The sequence below is a fragment of the Mixophyes fleayi genome, chromosome 8 (assembly GCF_038048845.1).
Source record: "Mixophyes fleayi isolate aMixFle1 chromosome 8, aMixFle1.hap1, whole genome shotgun sequence".
Taxonomy (NCBI): Eukaryota; Metazoa; Chordata; class Amphibia; order Anura; family Limnodynastidae; genus Mixophyes; species Mixophyes fleayi.
In genome coordinates, this window is record NC_134409.1 from 84,626,759 (window position 1) to 84,646,739 (window position 19,981).

General features: G+C 47.0%; 1 non-coding gene and 45 pseudogenes across 1 annotated transcript; all 46 read left to right on the top strand.

Moving 5' to 3' along the window:
- The first annotated feature begins 485 nt into the window (after positions 1 to 485).
- On the top strand, positions 486 to 604 carry LOC142100438 (5S ribosomal RNA; annotated as a pseudogene).
- A 78-nt stretch (positions 605 to 682) lies between these two features.
- Positions 683 to 801, top strand: LOC142100329 (5S ribosomal RNA; annotated as a pseudogene).
- An 81-nt stretch (positions 802 to 882) lies between these two features.
- Positions 883 to 1,001, top strand: LOC142100295 (5S ribosomal RNA; annotated as a pseudogene).
- Positions 1,002 to 1,094: 93 nt separating this feature from the next.
- On the top strand, positions 1,095 to 1,212 carry LOC142100439 (5S ribosomal RNA; annotated as a pseudogene).
- A 92-nt stretch (positions 1,213 to 1,304) lies between these two features.
- On the top strand, positions 1,305 to 1,423 carry LOC142100378 (5S ribosomal RNA; annotated as a pseudogene).
- An 8,538-nt stretch (positions 1,424 to 9,961) lies between these two features.
- Positions 9,962 to 10,081, top strand: LOC142100518 (5S ribosomal RNA; annotated as a pseudogene).
- Positions 10,082 to 10,177: 96 nt separating this feature from the next.
- Positions 10,178 to 10,295, top strand: LOC142100318 (5S ribosomal RNA; annotated as a pseudogene).
- Positions 10,296 to 10,386: 91 nt separating this feature from the next.
- LOC142100360 (5S ribosomal RNA) lies at positions 10,387 to 10,506 on the top strand (annotated as a pseudogene).
- Positions 10,507 to 10,602: 96 nt separating this feature from the next.
- Positions 10,603 to 10,721, top strand: LOC142100465 (5S ribosomal RNA; annotated as a pseudogene).
- A 277-nt stretch (positions 10,722 to 10,998) lies between these two features.
- On the top strand, positions 10,999 to 11,117 carry LOC142100380 (5S ribosomal RNA; annotated as a pseudogene).
- Positions 11,118 to 11,208: 91 nt separating this feature from the next.
- LOC142100361 (5S ribosomal RNA) lies at positions 11,209 to 11,326 on the top strand (annotated as a pseudogene).
- A 517-nt stretch (positions 11,327 to 11,843) lies between these two features.
- On the top strand, positions 11,844 to 11,962 carry LOC142100424 (5S ribosomal RNA; annotated as a pseudogene).
- A 91-nt stretch (positions 11,963 to 12,053) lies between these two features.
- Positions 12,054 to 12,172, top strand: LOC142100303 (5S ribosomal RNA; annotated as a pseudogene).
- An 84-nt stretch (positions 12,173 to 12,256) lies between these two features.
- Positions 12,257 to 12,374, top strand: LOC142100414 (5S ribosomal RNA; annotated as a pseudogene).
- Positions 12,375 to 12,465: 91 nt separating this feature from the next.
- Positions 12,466 to 12,584, top strand: LOC142100390 (5S ribosomal RNA; annotated as a pseudogene).
- A 93-nt stretch (positions 12,585 to 12,677) lies between these two features.
- LOC142100307 (5S ribosomal RNA) lies at positions 12,678 to 12,795 on the top strand (annotated as a pseudogene).
- A 504-nt stretch (positions 12,796 to 13,299) lies between these two features.
- On the top strand, positions 13,300 to 13,418 carry LOC142100357 (5S ribosomal RNA; annotated as a pseudogene).
- Positions 13,419 to 13,508: 90 nt separating this feature from the next.
- LOC142100311 (5S ribosomal RNA) lies at positions 13,509 to 13,626 on the top strand (annotated as a pseudogene).
- Positions 13,627 to 13,717: 91 nt separating this feature from the next.
- Positions 13,718 to 13,835, top strand: LOC142100470 (5S ribosomal RNA; annotated as a pseudogene).
- Positions 13,836 to 13,931: 96 nt separating this feature from the next.
- LOC142100335 (5S ribosomal RNA) lies at positions 13,932 to 14,049 on the top strand (annotated as a pseudogene).
- A 93-nt stretch (positions 14,050 to 14,142) lies between these two features.
- Positions 14,143 to 14,260, top strand: LOC142100474 (5S ribosomal RNA; annotated as a pseudogene).
- An 82-nt stretch (positions 14,261 to 14,342) lies between these two features.
- Positions 14,343 to 14,461, top strand: LOC142100437 (5S ribosomal RNA; annotated as a pseudogene).
- A 77-nt stretch (positions 14,462 to 14,538) lies between these two features.
- LOC142100313 (5S ribosomal RNA) lies at positions 14,539 to 14,657 on the top strand (annotated as a pseudogene).
- A 92-nt stretch (positions 14,658 to 14,749) lies between these two features.
- LOC142100391 (5S ribosomal RNA) lies at positions 14,750 to 14,868 on the top strand (annotated as a pseudogene).
- Positions 14,869 to 14,959: 91 nt separating this feature from the next.
- On the top strand, positions 14,960 to 15,077 carry LOC142100322 (5S ribosomal RNA; annotated as a pseudogene).
- A 77-nt stretch (positions 15,078 to 15,154) lies between these two features.
- Positions 15,155 to 15,273, top strand: LOC142100384 (5S ribosomal RNA; annotated as a pseudogene).
- A 303-nt stretch (positions 15,274 to 15,576) lies between these two features.
- LOC142100330 (5S ribosomal RNA) lies at positions 15,577 to 15,695 on the top strand (annotated as a pseudogene).
- Positions 15,696 to 15,787: 92 nt separating this feature from the next.
- On the top strand, positions 15,788 to 15,906 carry LOC142100386 (5S ribosomal RNA; annotated as a pseudogene).
- Positions 15,907 to 15,983: 77 nt separating this feature from the next.
- Positions 15,984 to 16,102, top strand: LOC142100579 (5S ribosomal RNA; annotated as a pseudogene).
- A 92-nt stretch (positions 16,103 to 16,194) lies between these two features.
- On the top strand, positions 16,195 to 16,313 carry LOC142100302 (5S ribosomal RNA; annotated as a pseudogene).
- A 91-nt stretch (positions 16,314 to 16,404) lies between these two features.
- LOC142100429 (5S ribosomal RNA) lies at positions 16,405 to 16,522 on the top strand (annotated as a pseudogene).
- A 92-nt stretch (positions 16,523 to 16,614) lies between these two features.
- LOC142100299 (5S ribosomal RNA) lies at positions 16,615 to 16,733 on the top strand (annotated as a pseudogene).
- Positions 16,734 to 17,032: 299 nt separating this feature from the next.
- Positions 17,033 to 17,150, top strand: LOC142100343 (5S ribosomal RNA). Its single transcript, XR_012678791.1, has one exon. It is a non-coding gene; the product is annotated as a 5S ribosomal RNA (ribosomal RNA).
- Positions 17,151 to 17,241: 91 nt separating this feature from the next.
- On the top strand, positions 17,242 to 17,360 carry LOC142100571 (5S ribosomal RNA; annotated as a pseudogene).
- Positions 17,361 to 17,449: 89 nt separating this feature from the next.
- On the top strand, positions 17,450 to 17,567 carry LOC142100342 (5S ribosomal RNA; annotated as a pseudogene).
- A 91-nt stretch (positions 17,568 to 17,658) lies between these two features.
- Positions 17,659 to 17,777, top strand: LOC142100339 (5S ribosomal RNA; annotated as a pseudogene).
- A 91-nt stretch (positions 17,778 to 17,868) lies between these two features.
- Positions 17,869 to 17,987, top strand: LOC142100358 (5S ribosomal RNA; annotated as a pseudogene).
- An 89-nt stretch (positions 17,988 to 18,076) lies between these two features.
- LOC142100468 (5S ribosomal RNA) lies at positions 18,077 to 18,195 on the top strand (annotated as a pseudogene).
- Positions 18,196 to 18,273: 78 nt separating this feature from the next.
- Positions 18,274 to 18,400, top strand: LOC142100426 (5S ribosomal RNA; annotated as a pseudogene).
- An 80-nt stretch (positions 18,401 to 18,480) lies between these two features.
- LOC142100404 (5S ribosomal RNA) lies at positions 18,481 to 18,598 on the top strand (annotated as a pseudogene).
- Positions 18,599 to 18,674: 76 nt separating this feature from the next.
- LOC142100478 (5S ribosomal RNA) lies at positions 18,675 to 18,793 on the top strand (annotated as a pseudogene).
- Positions 18,794 to 19,072: 279 nt separating this feature from the next.
- LOC142100389 (5S ribosomal RNA) lies at positions 19,073 to 19,191 on the top strand (annotated as a pseudogene).
- Positions 19,192 to 19,282: 91 nt separating this feature from the next.
- LOC142100388 (5S ribosomal RNA) lies at positions 19,283 to 19,401 on the top strand (annotated as a pseudogene).
- A 97-nt stretch (positions 19,402 to 19,498) lies between these two features.
- LOC142100433 (5S ribosomal RNA) lies at positions 19,499 to 19,616 on the top strand (annotated as a pseudogene).
- Positions 19,617 to 19,707: 91 nt separating this feature from the next.
- On the top strand, positions 19,708 to 19,826 carry LOC142100317 (5S ribosomal RNA; annotated as a pseudogene).
- A 90-nt stretch (positions 19,827 to 19,916) lies between these two features.
- Positions 19,917 to 19,981, top strand: part of LOC142100449 (5S ribosomal RNA) — a 119-nt pseudogene continuing 54 nt past the window's right edge.

Genomic DNA, 19,981 nt, shown 5'->3' on the forward strand with positions numbered 1-19,981 from the left:
GCTGAATAAACGAGGAAACACAGGAACACCTTCAGAGACTCATGGGGAATGAGACTCCAAGATCAGGCAACGTGGTGTTGACCACAGGTGCTTAATATAGGGAGTGTTGCCTGATCTGCCAATTAAGTTAAAGGAACATACACTGAAGGATTAGAAAGGGCTGCGCATGCGCAGTCCCTCAGGATGGAGGACGGCCACGGTTCCTAAATGTCCGGGAAGAAGCACTCACAGTCCGGTGAGTGACACTAACCTTAAAAATAAGAAAGTGATTGTTATTTTCATATTTTTAACAGCTCGTTCAGTTATTTGGGATTTTAAGGGTCATATCAGACAGGGCCAGGCCTGGTTAATACTTGGATGGGAGACCACCTGGGAATACCAGGTGCTGTAGGTTTTTATTTTTCGGGTTTTTTTCTCTCTTGTTCCTGCTTCCTTCAATGCTGGTGTTGAGATGTATAAGACATGTAGGTCAGTAGGCAAGCAATACCTACAGCTACACCACCCTGAACAAGCCCAATCTTGTCAGATCTTGGAAGCAAAGCAGGGTCAGGCCTGGTTAGTACTTGGATGGGAGACCACCTGGGAATACCAGGTGCTGTAGGTTTTTTTTTCTCTCTTGTTCCTGCTTCCTTCAATGCTGGTGTTGAGATGTATAAGAGATGTAGGTCAGTAGGCAAGCAATACCTACTGCCACACCACCCTGAACAAGCCCAATCTCGTCTGATTTTGGAAGCTAAGCAGGGCCGGGCCTGGTTAGTACTTGGATGGAAGACAACCTGGGAATACCAGGTGCTGTAGGAAGGTTTTTTTTCTCTCTTGTTCCTGCTGCCTTTAATGCTGGTGTTGAGATGTATAAGAGATGTAGGTCAGTAGGCGCGCAACACATATAGCCACACCACCCTGAACAAGCCCAATTTTGTCTGATCTTGAAAGCTAAGCAGGGTCGGGCCTGGTTTGTACTTGGGTGGGAGACCACCTGGGAATACCAGGTGCTGTAGGTTTTTTTTTTTTTCGTTTTTTTTTCTCTCTTGTTCCTGCTTCCTTCAATGCTGGTGTTGAGATATATAAGAGATGTAGGTCAATAGGCAAGCAATACCTACAGTAAACCACCCTGAACTTGCCAAATCTCATCTTATCTTGGAAGCTAAGCAGGGCCAGGCTTGGTTAGTACTTGGATGGGAGACTACCTGGGAATACCAGGTGCTGTAGGTTGTTTTTTTTTCGGGTTTTTTTCTCTCTTGTTCCTGCTTCCTTCAATGCTGGTGTTGAGATGTATAAGAGATGTAGGTCAGTAGGCAAGCAATACCTACAGCCATACCACCCTGAACAAGCCCAAACTCGTCTGATCTTGGAAGCTAAGCAGGGCCGGGCCTGGTTAGTACTTGCATGGGAGACCACCTGGGAATACCAGGTGCTGCAGGCTTTTTTTTTCTCTCTTGTTCCTCATGTTTTTTTTATTTAAAACTTGCAACATTACATACATATCAACAAACAAGTAAACTTAACAAAAGACGGCACCAACTTATTTAAAAGGACCAACTCAAACATACGGCTGATTTGCCAAAATAACTGAAAAGTCCATGAAGGGCTCTTTGCCCAATAAAGTCCAGTACAAAATATAGAAGGATAACACACATAAAAACAAGAAGGTGCCACCAAACAAACTTCAAACCCACCCATATCTTATCATACCCTACTAAGAAGCAAGTTGTAGGTGCATGCTAAGCCATACTTGAAAAAACCTTCCAAAATGCAAAATCTAATGGGGTGAAAAGACAGCGAGAAAAGCCATTCTTAGAAAGGAGGAGCACCAGACTTTGACCCCCTAAGGAGGTCTCCGACTCCGCCACAGCCTGAGCCAGTTAGCATTGGACATCCGGCGACCCTCCATGCCCCTCAACTTCCATACCTCGTGAAGAATATTTTCCACCACCACTTCACAGGGAACGACTTTCTGACGGATGGTGACCTGACACCGTGCGTTCCACGTGAAAAACCTGACCACTAAACTGACTAGAAAAAGTGTACAGAAATTAAAAGCCCTCCAACTTGCCTTAAATGCCCCGTAGACCCATTCAGGGTAACTAAGCCCCGAAAGGCAGGGGATCCCCAGCGACCTGGAGACTCTTTTATAAACCTTTACATTAAAGGGACACTCGAGCAAGAAATGGTCCATAGTCTCCTCCACCCCTAGACACTCCTCCTGTGGGCAGCCACGATCATCAGCATTTCTGTGCTTGAGGTTCCCTCTTACATAAAGTCTCCCGTGAAAGGAGAGCCAGGCAATGTCCTGAAGCTTCAACGGGATTCTCCTCGAGTTAATCAAGGAAAGCCCCACCGAACTCACATCACCTGGGCAGTCTCTCAGTGACAGCGGAACCCAAAAGTGGGAGTGCAGGACTCTCTTCTCCAACTCCCTTCTAGAAGAGCTCCCAACTTCCCCCACCCCTAAGCCCCATCGCCTTGTCACCTTCAATCCCAAGGAAACGTAGGCCGGGAGATACCCATGCCGGACCCGGAAACTCTTAACAGTGCCTCCTGCATACCATGCACTGAGAAAGGGATCCACCCATACCTTGAAACCTCCCACCCACTGAGGAGGGGTCTCAACTAGGAGACTACTAAGGTGCAACTTCAGAAAGGTAGACATAAAGAAAAGCACAGTGTTAATCATACCCAGGCCCCCATCCTTCCTCAGTCGGTAGGTCACAGCCCGCTTGACCAGGTTCAGCCTATTCCCCCAGAGTAACTGGAAGAAAACTGCATAAACCCTAGACCATAAAGACTCCGGCAAAAGGCATACATAGCTGATGTACAGGAATACCGGGATCAGGAAGGTCTTGATCAGGTCCACCCTTTCCCGGAGAGAGTGTTTCCACCTCTTCCAGCTCTCTACCTTCCGGGAAGCTTCCTCCAGCCTTAACTCCCAATTTTGCTTGGCATAATCACCAGGGCCGAAATGAATCCCTAAAATTTTGATCTTCTCACTCGCCCGGGGAAGACTGTCTGGAAGGTTGAATTCACAACCCTCCTCCCCCATCCAGAAAACTTTACTCTTTTCCTGGTTTACTAATGAGCCACTGGCCTCGGAATACCCACAGACCAGAGTCGTTACCTCCTCAGCTTCCGCGGAACTCGACAAGACAACAGTAACATCATCAGTGTAGGTGTCACGGGCACTAGAAGTCTTTACCCAGGTATCACCAGATGATGGACTTACCAGAGCAGTATAGGTGGTAATATGGTACTCTGGTAGCGGGGTGATCATGGAACAGTAGACAGCAGATGGTAAGAGAATGCTCGAGGAAAGTCTATGACTAGCAGCACTGGTAATAGGTAGATAACTGTACACGAGGAACTGGGAGCCTCAGGGAGGACAGAAACCTCCCGTGGAGCAGAAGGCCACAAGGAAACGTGAGGGTAGTCAGTGGTCTGCGGATAGCAAGTTGTACCACTGCTATAGTGAGGAGGAATGTCCAGAAGTAACGAGGAGGTGATGAGAGTCAGCGGTCTGCGTATAGCAAGTTGTACCGCTGTCTGTGTGAAGGAATGGAATCCAGGTGAAGGTATCCGGGGAGTCAGTGGTCTGCGTTAGCAAGTTGTACCACTGCTATGTGAAAGGATACTGGAAACTGGTGACTCTGGAAACAGGGAACAGTGGTCTGCCTCTAGCAAGTTGTACCACTGAAATATATAAGTGAGGAGGAGCACGGGGAGATAAATGCAATGCAGAGTATACACGGGCACACTGAACTTGATCCCACGATGATAGGCACAAAATAATAATAACTGAGCAGCACTGCACAAATATACAAAGTCACAAGAACTATCCACGCTAAAAGGAAACACAGTCAAATGATGGCAATAGTCTCAGTGGATAGGAAACTCCGGAGGAGAACAACTCAGTCCCGCAAGATATGCCATACACCAGCACAGTCAATGAGAAGTATGCATACCGTGGTTCAGGAGAGCAGGCTGTCAGAGAGAGGTGCAGGGATACCTGAACGGCTGGAGGCTGGCAGGAATGTGAAGTCCCAGGAGGGTGGAAGCGGTAACCAAGTAGGTGCAGCGCACGGTAGGTAGACCAGCACGGAATGAAACAATAGGAAGCAGTAGTATATAGAACTGGACACCTGGAGAACACGGGAGAGTTGAGGCGGTCTAGCTGAAATGAAAGCAGCGGGGCGTAGATCCGATGCAGACAGGCGAGATGACACAAGCAGGAACACTGTAGAACACGGAGACAGCAGATCGGCTGGCTGCAGACACGATGAGCACTGGAGAGTTGCGATGAGCAGGATACTGCAGAAACCCGGAGGCAGCGGATAGGAATCAGCTGAGCAGTCACGATGAAACACGGGAGAGTTGAGGTGAGCAGGGTACTGTAGAAGCACGGAGGCAGCGGATAGGAATCAGCTGGTGCAGTCACAATGAAACACAGGAGAGTTGAAGTGGTTTGGAAACTGTAGAAGCACGGAGGCAGCTGATAGGAATCAGCTGGTGCAGTCACGATGAAACACAGGAGAGTTGGAGTGGTTTGGAAACTGTAGAAGCACGGAGGCAGCGGATAGGAATCAGCTGGTGCAGTCACGATGAAACACAGGAGAGTTGAAGTGGTTTGGAAACTGTAGAAGCACGGAGACAGCGGATAGGAATCAGCTGGTGCAGTCACGATGAAACACAGGAGAGTTGAAGTGGTCTGGAAACCACAAACGAACAACAGGAATCAGCAGGAGCTGAATACACGAGGAAACACAGGAACACCTTCAGAGGCTCATGGGGAATGAGACTCCAAGATCAGGCAACGAGGTATTGACCACAGGTGCTTTAAATAGGGAGTGTTGCCTGATCAGCTAATTAACTAAAAGGAACATGTACTGAAGGTTTGAAAGGGCTGCACATGCGCAGACCCTCAGGATGGTGGACGGCCACAGTTCCTAAACACACGTGAAGTAGCACTCACAGTCCGGTGAGTGACAGTAGGCCACTACCTTCAAGGGACACTCCGGACCCAACAGCACACCTCCCAACGAGCTACCACCAACCCTTCTGACGAAGGGATCTATGGCAAACACATACAGGAGGGGGCTCAGGGGACAACCTTGTCTTACTCCAGAGCTGACCTCAAAGGGCTGACCCACCCAACCATTCACAAGAGGGAAGCTCTCGGCTTGTCTATAAATGGTACGAAGCCAATTCACCACCAGCACTGGAAGACCATACCACAGAAGTAGAGCCCAAAGGTACTCATGATTTACCAGATGTAAGGCCATCTGGGCCTGGGGCTTTCTTGACAGATAAACCATCTATTGCCATCCTGACCTCATCCACCGTTATTTCATCGCCCAAGGACTCAAGCAGGCCGCTAAAATCACCAAGGCCAGGAGTTTCCCTCAAAAACTGGTCCATCCTCTCTTTGTCAAGTGACTTCTCCGATAAGAGATCGGAATAGAAGGACCGCACTACACCAAGGATGCCCTCCTTCTCCTCCCTAAGGACACCCTCAGCATCGCGCAGGCCCCTCACCTCCTTAGCATCTACCGAGTTCCTACAGCTCTGAAAAGGATCGGGCGAATGGTACTTCCCATAATCCCTCTCCAGAACCAAGGACGCGTACCGGTCATACTGTAGCCTTCACCCGGGGGATCTCCCCACTATCCCCCTGGCCAGAGATCAAGAATCCAAGTTTTTTCCTCAGTGTCATGTAGGCGCTCTCTTTTAACAAGTTATTTCTGGCTACAAGGCCCCGAAAAAAGCTCCGGGTCCTTTTCTTCAGCATCTCCCACCATTCAGACCTACTCCAAGCCCTTGAACCTCCCCTGTATTTTGTCCTAGTGGCGGTGTTAAAATCACCACCAAAGACTATCTGCCGGGCTGTAAAAAGATATGGCTTTATCTCCATGAAGAGGCACTTTCTTCCCCATTTTGTTTGAGGGCCGTAAATATTAATTAACCTCAGGTCGTGCCCCCTCAGGTTGACATCTAGCATTATGCACCTACCTACCTACCTACCTACCTACCTACCTACCTACCTACCTACCTCAAGCTCAATGACTCGCTGGATGGTTATCATGCCGGTAAAAAGCACCGCCACCCCACCATACGGCTCGGCCGCAAGAGACCAGGAGGGCCCACGCCTCCACTCACTTTTGGCTTTATGTAGGTCAGCAAGCTGCCCCAGTCTGGTCTCCTGCAAAAATAAAAAATCAGCCTCAACCGTGCTGAAAAAATCAAAGGCCATATAACGAGCACGTTCGGAGTTTATAGATGCCACATTAATGGTAGCGAATCTAATGGGCTGGGAAGCCATCATTCAGAGCTATAGACAGTAGGAACAACTTACTTCTTTTTAAACTTTTTCGCCAAGTCCTCATCTGAGGACCCGAATCTCTTATAGCTCAGGCCTGCCGGCAGGGATTCCTCCCCCCGAAGAATAAACTCTTCCCCAGAGGGAGGGACCCTGCCCGACCTATCCTCCTCACTCACAGAGCCATTAGGAATAGTCCTATCCGGGAACCTAGCCACTGATATTCCTAACGGGCCATGGACTGGATCAGGAGAAGGAGAACTAAGGGAAGTATCAGGGGGGACAGGAGGGGGGATGGGACTTGTGGAGTCAGAACATACAGAAAGGTCTTGATGGGAAGTGTGGACTGGGTCATTAACCGAGGCCAAAACCCCCGTCTCCAAAGGACGGACCTCCAAATTTTGACCGGAGGGGCCGGCGTCTAAGGGAGGGGTGGGAGGGGGGTCACGGATGGGTGGAGGTACTAGGTCCTCTATCGAGAGAGGGCCAGATGGAAGTAACTCTGGATTTTTTAGAAAAGACCTAGCTGTTCTCTTTCCCTTTGGTTTTTTTGAAATTTTCGCAACCTCTCCCAAAACTGAAAGGTCCCTGGACTTCTTTGTCTTCCTCCCTGGTTTCGTTTTCTGCACTAAGTCTCCCTCCTCCGTCATCATAACCTCGCCCTCCTCCATACTCTCCTCCTCACTTGTTGAAAACTGGAACTTGTTGGACAGAACAATCCCTTCCCTTTCTGTTCTACTCTTTTTTTTCTTGGTTTTTTTGTTTGACCCACTGATTTGAATCGTCATCTGCGGGTACCAACAACGACACCCCAGGTGGTTCAGAAACAGGGGGTGGGGGAAGTGGGGGCAGTGGGGGGGGCAGAAATCACACTAACAGGGACAACCAAACTCCTTGCTGTCTCACCCTTCTCAACCCCCTCAGCTATCCTCACCAACTCTTCATCTGTGATAGCAGAATTGTGGGCCGCATGTGAGCATTTACTAAAAGGGTGTCCTATCACCCCACATAGATTGCACCGGATTCGACTGCAAGTTCTAGATTCGTGGCCCATATCCCCGCAATGACCACACTTCTGCAAGGGGCAGTTGGCACTGAGGTGGCGGAAATCCCCACACCGGTGGCACATCCTCGGCTGACCTGGGTAAAAGCACTGAATTCTGTCCCTCCCCAGGAATGCTGCAGATGGTAAATGCACCAGACCAGCCTCCGTGCACCTGAGATCCACCATGGCAGACCACCCGCCACCCCAGACACCGTGGCTCGGATCAGGGACCTTTGTCAATGGGGATATCAAGTTAGCAAACCTCCTGACCCAAAAGGTCAAATCTGCGGCCGGGATGGACTCATTCCTAACATGTATATTTATCCTCACCCTCTCTTGACGTGTTATAGGGATTGCTCTGAAATCCTTCCATGGATCTCTTCCCTTGCACCCACCCCACCTGCCCCAAAAAGCCTGTAGCCCTTGGTAAGAGATGAAACTTACATTGTATTCTGCAGTACAAACAGGGTGGATGCAAGCAAAGAGATCCGCTGGAACAAACCCGAAAGAGTCCAAGAATATCTTAAGGAAATCCGCCCTGTTTGGGGGGTCCCTTCCTACATATTTAAACTGAACAACATTACGTCGTTTAAAGGGCTGAGCCCCCATTGGAGCTGATATAACGTTCTGAGCATTCACCCCAGGCCCCGGGCTTGTCCCAGATACTATACCCGCATATGACATTATACCAGGGAGAGGGCCAGATCTTACAACCGGGCTCTGGACAGAAGCATTCCCCTTCACCCTACTATTACCCTCCCCACTGGGATCATTATCACACTGTGATATAGAACGAGTCTTTAGGGGAGCTTTGGCTTGGGGGGCTGATTTATCCAACCTAACATCTCCTTGGGCCAACATGTTGGGCATTCTTTTTGAGACGTCCTCTATCAAAACAGCAGCCCTTTTTGCCCTGTCTGTAATGTGCAGGGGCCCATAGATGGTATCTATAACATGAGCCTGGACTGGGCTGAGCTCTTCCCTTATAGACTTATTCATACTATTATTAGCAGAACCAACAACATTAACATTGACATTAACAGTATTACATACTTGATTAGGTCCATCATTATTATTAACACCACAAACTTTGTCAGCATTATCATTTTTGACTAATGTGCCTCCCAGAGAGGTCTCAAGCACCAGGTCTCCTGTGGGGGCTGGGTCAGTAGCTGCAGATTTATCCACAGACCTCTCAGATCCCTTGCCCACTAGCACTCCAGGGACAGTGACCGAGACTCTCCTGCTCATCGGCTCAAGCTTTGCAGGAATATCTACCCCATATTCAACACCAGCAACTATATCACCAGCTACTATATCACCAGCTACTATATCAGGATTAATGGCATGAACCGTGGACAGACTGCTAGAAACCGCCAGGTCCGCCTGACAGGGAGACACTGCCACCGGGGACGGCGCTGCTCCCATACAACTAGCTGAACCAGACATTATATTTACAGTATCAGCATTATCATTTTTACTCACGGAGGGGTCGCTCACAACATCCAGTCTCCGGGCAGGTACATCACTTCCGGTGTCCGCCGGAAGTACCGCTAGCGGCTGGGCACACAAATCAGCCACCAAGACGGCAGCCTGGACTGAATACCCACCGGGAACACCCTCCGCGTCCACCAGGCCCTTCACAGACCTCTCCCCCTCCATGTCCCGGTTCTTATCATATAGGCACAACTCTTCGGTTACCACATCTGATCCGCCCGCCACATTGGGAGGCAGAGGCTCCGAGTTCTCCAGGAGCACAGCGCGCTGGAGCGCTTTAACTTTTGCTAATGATTTTTTCTTTTCTTTCAGGGAGACGATCAGTTCTTCAATTTCCACTGAGATAATCGCCCGGTCCCGGCTGAAAGCACAATTTCTTATTTACTTCCTTGCAGCTATCCGCTTCTCAAGGCATGCGACGGCGAGTTCCAGCTCTTACACCCGCTGCCCGGTCTCTGACTCCTCTGTTTCACTCTCTGTATATTACACCTCCGGATCTCGGCTCCCACGCCCGACTTCTGCTGTATCCTCACAGAAGCCGGCTGGATCTCTTCAGGCCCCATATTAGTATTCATATGGGACCCCTCTACACCGGCCTGCTGCGATGACACAGGCTCCGGGATGACCTGATTAACTGCATGAAGCTGCCTGTTAGATATCACAGGCAGTCCTTCCACAGCCCCTAGTTACCTCACTAGAGCTGGGACACAGGCCTCTTTCATATGACCCCCTGTATTATGCTCCATACAGAGAAATGCCGGGCTGACAGTAACAGAAGGCCCTGGGACTCCATCCTCCATGTCTGGGGGGGTCACCTTCATAGCTTCAGGGCATATTTCCACACATGCAGGGTCCAGAACCATGGCCACGCTGATATAAGGCCGGCAGGAGATGCTAGCTTTCATACTAGACTCAGTAGGCCCAGGAGCCTGGGGGCTCTCCTCCTCTCCTTCCCCAGGTCCCTCCATCACTGGCTGGGAAACACCACAGAAAACTTGGAACACAGGAGCAGACACAAAACACAACCTCACACCAAGGCTTCTCTCTTGTTTCTGCTTCCTTCAATGCTGGTGTTGAGATGTATAAGAGATGTAGGTCAGTAAGCAAGCAATATGTACAGCCACACCAACCCTGAACAAGCCCTATCTCATCTGATCTTGGAAGCTAAGCAGGGTTGGACCTGATTAGTACTTGGATGGGAGACCACCTGGGAATACCAGGTGCTGTAGGTTTTTTGTTTTTTTTCCGTTTTTTTTCCTCTCTTGTTCCTGCTTCCTTCAATGCTGGTTTTGAGATGTACAAGAGATGTAGGTCAGTAAGCAAGCAATACCTACAGTAAACCATCTTGAACATGCCCAATCTCATCTGATCTTAGAAGCTAAGAAGGGCTGGGCTTGGTTAGTACTTGGATGGGAGACCACCTGGGAATACCAGGTGCTGTAGGTTTTTTTTATTCGTTTTTTTTTCTCTCTTGTTCCTGCTTCATTCAATTCTTGTGTTGAGATGTATAAGAGATGTAGGTCAGTAGGCAGGCAATACGTACAGCCACACCAACCCTGAACAAGCCCTATCTCATCTGATCTTGGAAGCTAAGTAGGGTCGGGCCTGGTTAGTACTTGGATGGCAGACCACCTGGGAATACCAGGTGCTGTAGGGGTTTTTTTTTTTTTTCGTTTTTTTTTCTCTCTTGTTCCTGCTACCTTCAATGCTGGTGTCGAGATGTATAAGAGATGTAGGTCAGTATGCAAACAATACCTACAGCTACACCACCCTGAGCAAGCCCAATCTCATCTGATCTTGAAAGCTAAGCAGGGCCGGGGCTGGTCAGTACTTCAATGGGAGTCCAACTAGGAATACCAGTTGCTATTGTTTTTTTTTTTTTTCTCTCTTGTTCCTGCTTTCTTCAATGCCAGTGTTGAAATGTATAAGAGATGTAGGTCAGTATGCAAGCAATACCTACAGTCAACCACCCTAAACATGCCCAAGTTTGTCTGATCTTGGAAGCTAAGCAGGGCCAGGCCTGGTTAGTACTTGGAGGGGAGACCACCTGGGAGCACCAGGTGCCATAGGTTTTTTATCTCTCTTGCTCCTGCTTCCTTCAATGCTGGTGTTGAGATGTATAAGAGATGTAGGTCAGTATGCAAGCGATACGTACAGCCACACCACCCTGAACAAGCCCTATCTCATCTGATCTTGGAAGCTAAGTAGGATCAGGCCTGGTCAGTTCTTGGATGGGAGACCACCTGGGAATACCAGGTGCTGTAGGTTTTTTTTTTTCAGGTTTTTTTTCTCTCTTGTTCCTGCTTCCTTCAATGCTGGTGTTGAGATGTATAAGAGAGTAGGTCAGTAGGCAAGCAATACCTACAGTAAACCACCCTGATCATGCCCAATCTCATCTGATCTTGGAAACTAAGCAGGGCCAGGCTTGGTTAGTACTTGAATGTGAAACCACCTGGGAATACCAGGTGCTGTAGGTTTTGGTTTTTTTTCGTTTTTTTCTCTCTTGTTCCTGCTTCCTTCAATGCTCTGTGTTGAGATGTATAAGAGATGTAGGTCAGTAGCCAAGCAATACCTACAGCCATACCACACTGAACAAGCCCAAACTCGTCTCATCTTGGAAGCTAAGCAGGGCCAGAACTGGTTAGTACTTCAATGGGAAACCACCTGGGAATACCAGGTGCTGTAAGGTTTTATTTTTATGGGGTTTTTTTTCTCTCTTGTTCCTGCTTCCTTCAATGCTGGTGTTGAGATGTATAAAAGATGTAGGTCAGTACACAAGCAATACCTACAGCCATACCACCCTGAACAAGCCCAAACTCGTCCTATCTTGGAAGCTAAGCAGGGCCAGGCCTGATAGTGCTTGGATGGGAGTCCAACTAGGAATACCAGTTGCTGTAGTCTTTTTTTTTTTTCTTTTTTTTTTCTCTCTTGTTCCTGCTTTTTTCAATGCCAGTGTTGAGATGTATAAGAGATGTAGGTCAGTAAGCAAACAATACCTACAGCCACACCACCCTGAACATGGCCAATCTCATCTGATCTTGGAAGCTAAGTAGGACCGGGCCTGATCAGCACTTCCATGGGAGACCTCCTGGGAATACCAGGTGCCGTATGTTTTTCTTTTTTCTTTTTTTTTCTCTCTTGTTCCTGCTTCCTTCAATGATGGTGTTGAGATGTATAAGAGATGTAGGTCAGTAGGCAAGAATTACCTACAGCCACACCACCCTGAACAAGCCCAATCTCGTCTGATATTGTAAACTAAGCAGGGCTGGGCCTGGTTAGTCCTTGGATGGGAAACCACCTGGGAATACCAGGTGTTGTAGGTTTGGTTTTTTTTTTCTCTTTTGTTCCTGCTTCCTTCATTGCTGGTGTTGAGATGTATAAGAGATGTAGATCAGTACACAAGCAATACCTACAGTCAACCACCCTGAACATGCCCAATCTCATCTGATCTTGGAAGCTAAGCAGGGTCAGGCTTGGTTAGTACTTGGATGGGAAACCACCTGGGAATACCAGGTGCTGTAGGTTTTTTTTATTCGTTTTTTTTTCTCTCTTGTTTCTGCTTCCTTCAATGCTTGTGTTGAGATGTATAAGAGATGTAGGTCAGTGGACAAGCAATACATACAGCCATACCACCCTGAAAAAGCCCAAACTCACTTGATCTTGGAAGCTAAGCAGGGCTGGGCCTGGTTAGTACTTGGATGGGAGACCACCTGTGAATACTAGGTGCTGTAGGTTTGTTTTTTTTTTCATTTTTTTCTCTCTTTTGTTCCTGCTTCCTTCAATGCTGGTGTTGAGATGTATAAGAGAGTAGGTCAGTAGGCAAGCAATACCTACAGTAAACCACCCTGCTCATGCCCAATCTCATCTGATCTTGGAAGCTAAGCAGGGCCAGGCTTGGTTAGTACTTGAATGGGAAACCACCTGGGAATACCAGGTGCTGTAGGTTTTGTGTTTTTTTTTCGTTTTTTTTTCTCTCTTGTTCCTGCTTCCTTCAATGCTCTGTGTTGAGATGTATAAGAGATGTAGGTCAGTAGTCAAACAATACCTACAGCCATACCACACTGAACAAGGCCAGAAACGTCTCATGTTGGAAGCTAAGCAGGGCCGGGACTGCTTAGTACTTCAATGGGAGACCACCTAGGAATACCAGGTGCTGTAGGGTTTTTTTTGTTTGGTTTTTTTTTCTCTCTTGTTCCTGCTTACTTCAATGCTGGTGTTGAGATGTATAAAAGATGTAGGTCAGTACACAAGCAATACCTACAGCCATACCACCCTGAACAAGCCCACACCCGTCTTATCTTGGAAGCTAAGCAGCGTCAGGCCTGATAGTACTTGGATGGGAGACCACCTGGGAGCACTAGGTGCTGTAGATTTTTTTTCTCTCTTTTTTCTGCTACCTTCAATGCTGGTGTCGAGATGTATAAGAGATGTAGGTCAGTATGCAAGCAATACCTACAGCTACACCACCCTGAGCAAGCCCAATCTCATCTGATCTTGAAAGCTAAGCAGGGCCGGGGCTGGTCAGTACTTCAATGGGAGTCCAACTAGGAATACCAGTTGCTGTAGGTTTTTTTTTCCGTTTTTTTTTCTCTCTTGTTCCTGCTTCCTTCAATGCTGGTGTTGAGATATATAAGAGATTTAGGTCAGTAGGTAAGCAATACCTACAGCCACACCATCCTGAACAAGCCCAATCTCATCTGATCTTGGAAGCTAAGTAGGGCCGGCCTGATCAGTACTTCGATGGGAGACCTCCTGGGAATAGCAGGTGCTGTAGGTTTTTCTTTTTCGTTTTTTTTTCTCTCTTGTTCCTGCTTACTTCAATGATGGTGTTGAGATGTATAAGAGATGTAGGTCAGTAGGCAAGCATTACCTACAGCCACACCACACTGAACAAGCCAATCTCATCTGATATTGGAAACTAAGAAGGGCTGGGCCTGGTTAGTCCTTGAATGGAAAACCACCTGGGAATTCCAGGTGTTGTAGGTTTTGTTTTTTTTTCTTTCTTTTTTTTCACTTTTGTTCCTGCTTCCTTCATTGCTGGTGTTGAGATGTATAAGAGATATAGGTCAGTAGGCAAGCAATACCTACAGTCAACCACCCTGAACATGCCCAATCTCGTCTGATCTTGGAAGCTACGCTTGGCCGGGCCTGGTTAGTACTTGGATGGGAGACCACCTGGGAATACCAGGTGCTGTAGATATTTTTTTTTTTCGTTTTTTTTTCTCTCTTGTTCCTGCTTCCTTCATTGCTGGTGTTGAGATATATAAGGGATGTAGGTCAGTATGCAAGCAATACCTACAGTTAACCATCATGAACATGCCCAATTTCGTCTGATCTTGGAAGCTAAGCAGGGCCGGGCATGGTTAGTACTTTGGTGGGAGACCACCTAGGAATACCAGGAGTTGTAGGGTGTTTGTTTTTTCTCTCTTGTTCCTGCTTCCTTCAATGCTGGTGTTGAGATGTATAAGAGATGTAGGTCAATAGCCAAGCAATACATACAGCCAAACCACTCTAAACAAGCCTTATCTCATCTGACCTTGGAAGCTAAGCAGGGTCAGGCCTGGTTAGTGCTTGCATGGGAGACCACCTGGGAGCACCAGGTGCTGTAGGTTTTTTTTCTCTCTTGTTCCTGCTTCCTTCATTGCTGGTGTTGAGATGTATAAGAGATGTAGGTCAGTATGCAAGCAATACCAACAGCCACACCACCCTGAACAAGCCCAATCTCATCCGATCTTGAAAACTAAGCAGGGCCAGGCCTGGTCAGTACTTCAATGGGAGTCCACCTAGGAATACCAGGTGCTGTAGGTTTTTTTTTTTTCGTTTTTTTTTCTCTCTTGATCCTGCTTTCTTCAATGCCAGTGTTGAGATGTATAAGAGATGTAGGTCAGTAAACAAACAATACCTACAGCCACAACACCCTGAACATGCCCAATCTCGTCTGTTCTTGGAAGCTAAACAGGGCGGGGCCTGGTTAGTACTTGGATATGACAACAGCTGGGAATACTAGGTGCTGTAGGTTTTTTTTTTTCGTCTTTTTTTAACTCTTGTTCCTGCTTCCTTCAATGCTGGTGTTGAGATGTATAAGAGATGTAGGTCAGTAGGCAAGCAATACCTACAGTCATCCACCTTCAACATGCCAAATTTCGTCTGATCTTTGAAGCTAAGCATGGCCGGGCCTGGTTAGTACTTGGATGGGAGACCACCTGGGAACACCAGGTGCTGTAGATTTTTTTTCTCTCTTGTTCCTGCTTCCTTCAATGCTTGTGTTGAGATGTATAAGAGATGTAGGTCAGTAGGCAAGCAATACCTACAGCCACACCACCCTGAGCAAGCCCAATCTCATCTGATCTTGAAAACAAAGCAGGGCCGGGCCTGGTCAGTACTTCGATGGGCATCTACCTAGGAATACCAGGTGCTGTAGATTTTTTTTTTTTCGTTTTTTTTTCTCTCTTGTTCCTGCTTCCTTCATTGCTGGTGTTGAGATATATAAGAGATGTAGGTCAGTAAGCAAGCAATAAGTACAGCAACACCACCCTGAACAAGCCCTATTTCATCTGATCTTGGAAACTAAGTAGGGTCGGGCCTGGTTAGTACTTGGATGGGATACCACCTGGGATTACTAGGTGCTTTAGGATTTTTTTTTTTCGGTTTTTTTTCTCTCTCTTTCCTGCTTCCTTAAAAGTTGGTGTTGAGATGTATAAGAGATGTAGGTCAATAGCCAAGCAATACATACAGCCACACCACCCTGAACAAGCCTTATCTCATCTGATCTTGGAAGCTAAGCAGGGTCAGGCCTGGTTAGTGCTTGGATGGGAGACCATCAGGGAATACCAGGTGCTGTAGGTTTTTTTTTTTCCGGTTTTTTTTCTCTCTTGTTCCTGCTTTCTTCAATGCTGGTGTTGAGATGTATAAGAGATGTAGGTCAGTAAGCAAACAATATTTACAGCCATACCACCCTAAACAAGCCCAAACTCGTCTGACCTTGGAAGCTAAGCAGGGCCAGGCTCTGATAGTACTTGGATGGGAGACCACCTGGGAGCACCAGGTGCTGTAGGTTTTTTTTCTCTCTTGTTCCTGCTTCCTTCATTGCTGGTGTTGAGATGTATAAGAGATGTAGGTCAGTATGCAAGCAATACCAACAGCCACACCACCCTGAACAAGCCCAATCTCATCTGATCTTGAAAACTAAGCAGGGCCGGGCCTGGTCAGTACTTCAATGGGAGTCCACCTAGGAATACCAGGTGCTGTAGGTGGTTTTTTTTTCTGGTTTTTTTCTCTCTTGATCCTGCTTTCTTCAATGCCAGTGTTGAGATGTATACGAGATGTAGGTCAGTAAACAATCAATACCTACAGCCACAACACCCTGAACATGCCCAGTCTCGTCTGATCTTGGAAGCTAAGTAGGGTCGGGCCTGGTTAGTACTCGGATGGGAGACCACCTGGGAATACTAGGTGCTTTAGGTTTTGTTTTTTTCGGGTTTTTTTCTCTCTTGTTCCTGCTTCCTTCAAAGCTGGTGTTGAGATGTATAAGAGAGTAGGTCAGAAGGCAAGCAATACCTACAGTAAATCACGCTGATCATGCCCAATCTCATCTGATCTTGGAAGCTAAGCAGGACTAGGCTTGGTTAGTACTTGAATGGGAGACCACCTGGGAATAGCAGGTGCTGTAGGTTTTTTTTTTTTCGTTTTTTTTTCTCTCTTGTTCCTGCTTTCTTCAATGCCAGTGTTGAGATGTATAAGAGATGTAGGTCAGTAAGCAAACAATGCCTACAGCCACACCACCCTGAACATGCCCAATCTCATCTGATCTTGGAAGCTAAGTCGGGCCGGGCCTGATCAGCACTTTGATGGGAGACCTCCTGGGAATACCAGGTGCTGTAGATTTTTTTTTTTTCGTTTTTTTTTCTCTCTTGTTCCTGCTTCCTTCATTGCTGGTGTTGAGATATATAAGAGATGTAGGTCAGGAAGCAAGCAATAAGTACAGCAACACCACCCTGAACAAGCCCTATCTCATCTGATCTTGGAAACTAAGTAGGGTCGGGCCTGGTTAGTACTTGGATGGGATACCACCTGGGAATACCGGAATACCAGGTGCTGTAGGGTTTTTTTTTTCTCTCTTGTTCCTGCTTCCTTCAATGCTGGTGTTGAGATGTATAAAAGATGTAGGTCAGTACACAAGCAATACCTACAGCCACACCACCCTGAACATGCCCAATCTCGTCTGATCTTGGAAGCTAAACAGGGCCGGGCCTGATAGTACTTGAATGGGAGACCACCTGGGAATAGCAGGTGCTGTAGGTTTTTTTTTTTTGTCTTTTTTTCTCTCTTGTTCCTGCTTCCTTCAATGCTGGTGTTGAGATGTATAAGAGATGTAGGTCAGTAAGCAAACAATTTCTACAGCCATACCACCCAGAACAAGCCCAAACTCGTCTGATCTTGGAAGCTAAGCAGGGTCAGGCCTGGTTAGTACTTGGATGGGAGACCACTTGGGAATACCAGGTGCTGTACATTTTTTTTTTCGTTTTTTTTTCTCTCTTGTTCCTGCTTCCTTCAATGCTGGTGTTGAGATGTATAAGAGAGTAGGTCAGTAAGCAAGCAACTCCTACAGTAAACCACCCTGAACATGCCCAATCTCATCTGATCTTGAAAGCTAAGCAGGGCCGGCCTTGGTTAGTACTTGGATGGCAGACCACATGGGAATACCAGGTGCTGTAGGTTTTTTTTTTTCCTTTTTTTTTCTCTTTTGTTCCTGCTTTCTTCAATGCCAGTGTTGAGATGTATAAGAGATGTAGGTCAGTAGGCAAGCATTACCTACAGCCACACCACACTGAACATGTCCAATCTTATCTGATCTTGGAAGCTAAGTCATGTCGGGCTGGGGAAATACTTGGATGGGAGACCACCTGGGAATACCAGGTGCTGTAGGTTTTTTTTATTTGTTTTTTATTCTCTCTTGTTCCTGCTTCATTCAATGCTTGTGTTGAGATGTATAAGAGATGTAGGTCAGTAAACAAGCAATACATACAGCCATACCACATTGAAAAAGCCCAAACTCACTTGATCTTGGAAGCTAAGCAGGGCCGGGCCTGGTTAGTACTTGGTTGGGAGACCACCTGTGAATACTAGGGGCTGTAGGTTTTTTTTTCGTTTTTTCTTCTCTCTTGTTCCTGCTTCCTTCAATGCTGGTGTTGAGATGTATAAGAGATGTAGTTCAGTAGACAAGCAATACCTGCAGCCACAACACCCTGAACAAGCCCAATATCATCTGATCTTAGAAGCTAAGCAGGCCCAGGCCTGGTCAGTACTTTGATGGGAGACCACCTAGGAATACCAGGTGCTGTAGGTTTTTTTCCCTTTCTTGTTCCTGCTTCCTTCATTGCTGGTGTTGAGAAATATAAGAGATGTAGGTCAGTATGCATGCAATACGTACAGCCACACCACCCTGAACAAGCCCTATCTCATCTGATCTTGGAAGCTAAGTAGGGTCGGGCCTGGTTAGTACTTGGATGGGAGACCACCTAGGAATACCGGAATACCAGGTGCTGTAGGGTTTTTTTTTTCTCTCTTGTTCCTGCTTCCTTCATTGCTGGTGTTGAGATGTATAAAAGATGTAGGTCAGTACACAAGCAGTACCTACAGCCATACCACTCTGAACAAGCCCAAACTCGTCTTATCTTGAAAGCTAAGCAGGGCCAGGCCTGATAGTACTTGGATGGGAGACCACCTGGGAGCACCAGGTGCTGTAGGTTTTTTTCTCTCTTGTTCCTGCTTCCTTAAATGCTGGTGTTGAGATGTATAAGAGATGTAGGTCAGTATGCAAGCAATAGCTACAGCTACACCACCTTGAGCAAACCCAATCTCATCTGATCTTGAAAGCCAAGCAGGGCCGGGTCTGGCCAGTACTTCAATGGAAGTCCAACTAGGAATACCAGTTGCTGTAGGTTTTGTTTTTTTTTTTGTTTTTTTTTCTCTCTTGTTCCTGCTTTCTTCAATGCCAGTGTTGAGATGTATAAGAGATGTAGGTCAGTAGGCAAGCAATACCTACAGTCAACCACCCTGAACATGCCCAATTTCGTCTGATCTGGAAGCTAAGCAGGGCCAGGCCTGGTTAGTACTTGGATGGGGGAGCACCAGGTGCTGTAGGTTTTTTTTCTCTCTTGTTCCTGCTTCCTTCAATGCTGGTGTTGAGATGTATAAGAGATGTAGGTCAGTAAGCAAGCAATACCTACAGCCATACCACACTGAACAAGCCCAAACTCGTCTGATCTTGGAAGCTAAACAGGGCCTTGCCTGGTTAGTACTTTGATGGGAGACCTCCTGGGAATAGCAGGAGCTGTAGGTTTTTCATTTTCGTTTTTATTTCTCTCTTGTTCCTGCTTCCTTCAATGATGGTGTTGAGATGTATAAGAGATGTAGGTCAGTAGGCAAGCATTACCAACAGCCACACCACCCTGAACAAGCCCAATCTCGTCTGATATTGGAAACTAAGCAGGGCTTGGCCTGGTTAGTTCTTGGATGGGAAACTACCTGGGAATACCAGGTGCTGTAGTTTTTTGGGGTTTTTTTTCGTTTTTTTTTCTCTTTTGTTCCTGCTTCCTTCATTGCTGATGTTGAGATGTATAAGAGATGTAGGTCAGTAGGCAAGCAATACCTACAGTTAGCCACCCTGAACATGCCCAATCTCGTCTGATCTTGGAAGCTACGCTTGGCCGGGCCTGCTTAGTACTTGGATGGGAGACCACCTGGGAATACCAGGTGCTGTAGATATTTTTTTTTCGTTTTTTTTTCTCTCTTGTTCCTGCTTCCTTCATTGCTGGTGTTGAGATATATAAGAGATGTAGGTCAGTAGGCAAGCAATATGTACAGCCACACCACCCTGAACAAGCCCTATCTCATCTGATCTTGAAAGCTAAGTAGGGTCAGGCCTGGTTAGTACTTGGATGGGAGACCACCTGGGAGTACCAGGTGCTGTAGGTTTTTTTTTTTCGTGTTTTTTTCTCTCTTGTTACTGCTTCCTTCAATGCTGGTGTTGAGATGTATAAGAGAGTAAGTCAGTAGGCAAGCAATACCTGCAGCCATACCACACTGAACAAGCCCAAACTCGTCTCATCTTGGAAGCTAAGCAGAGCCAG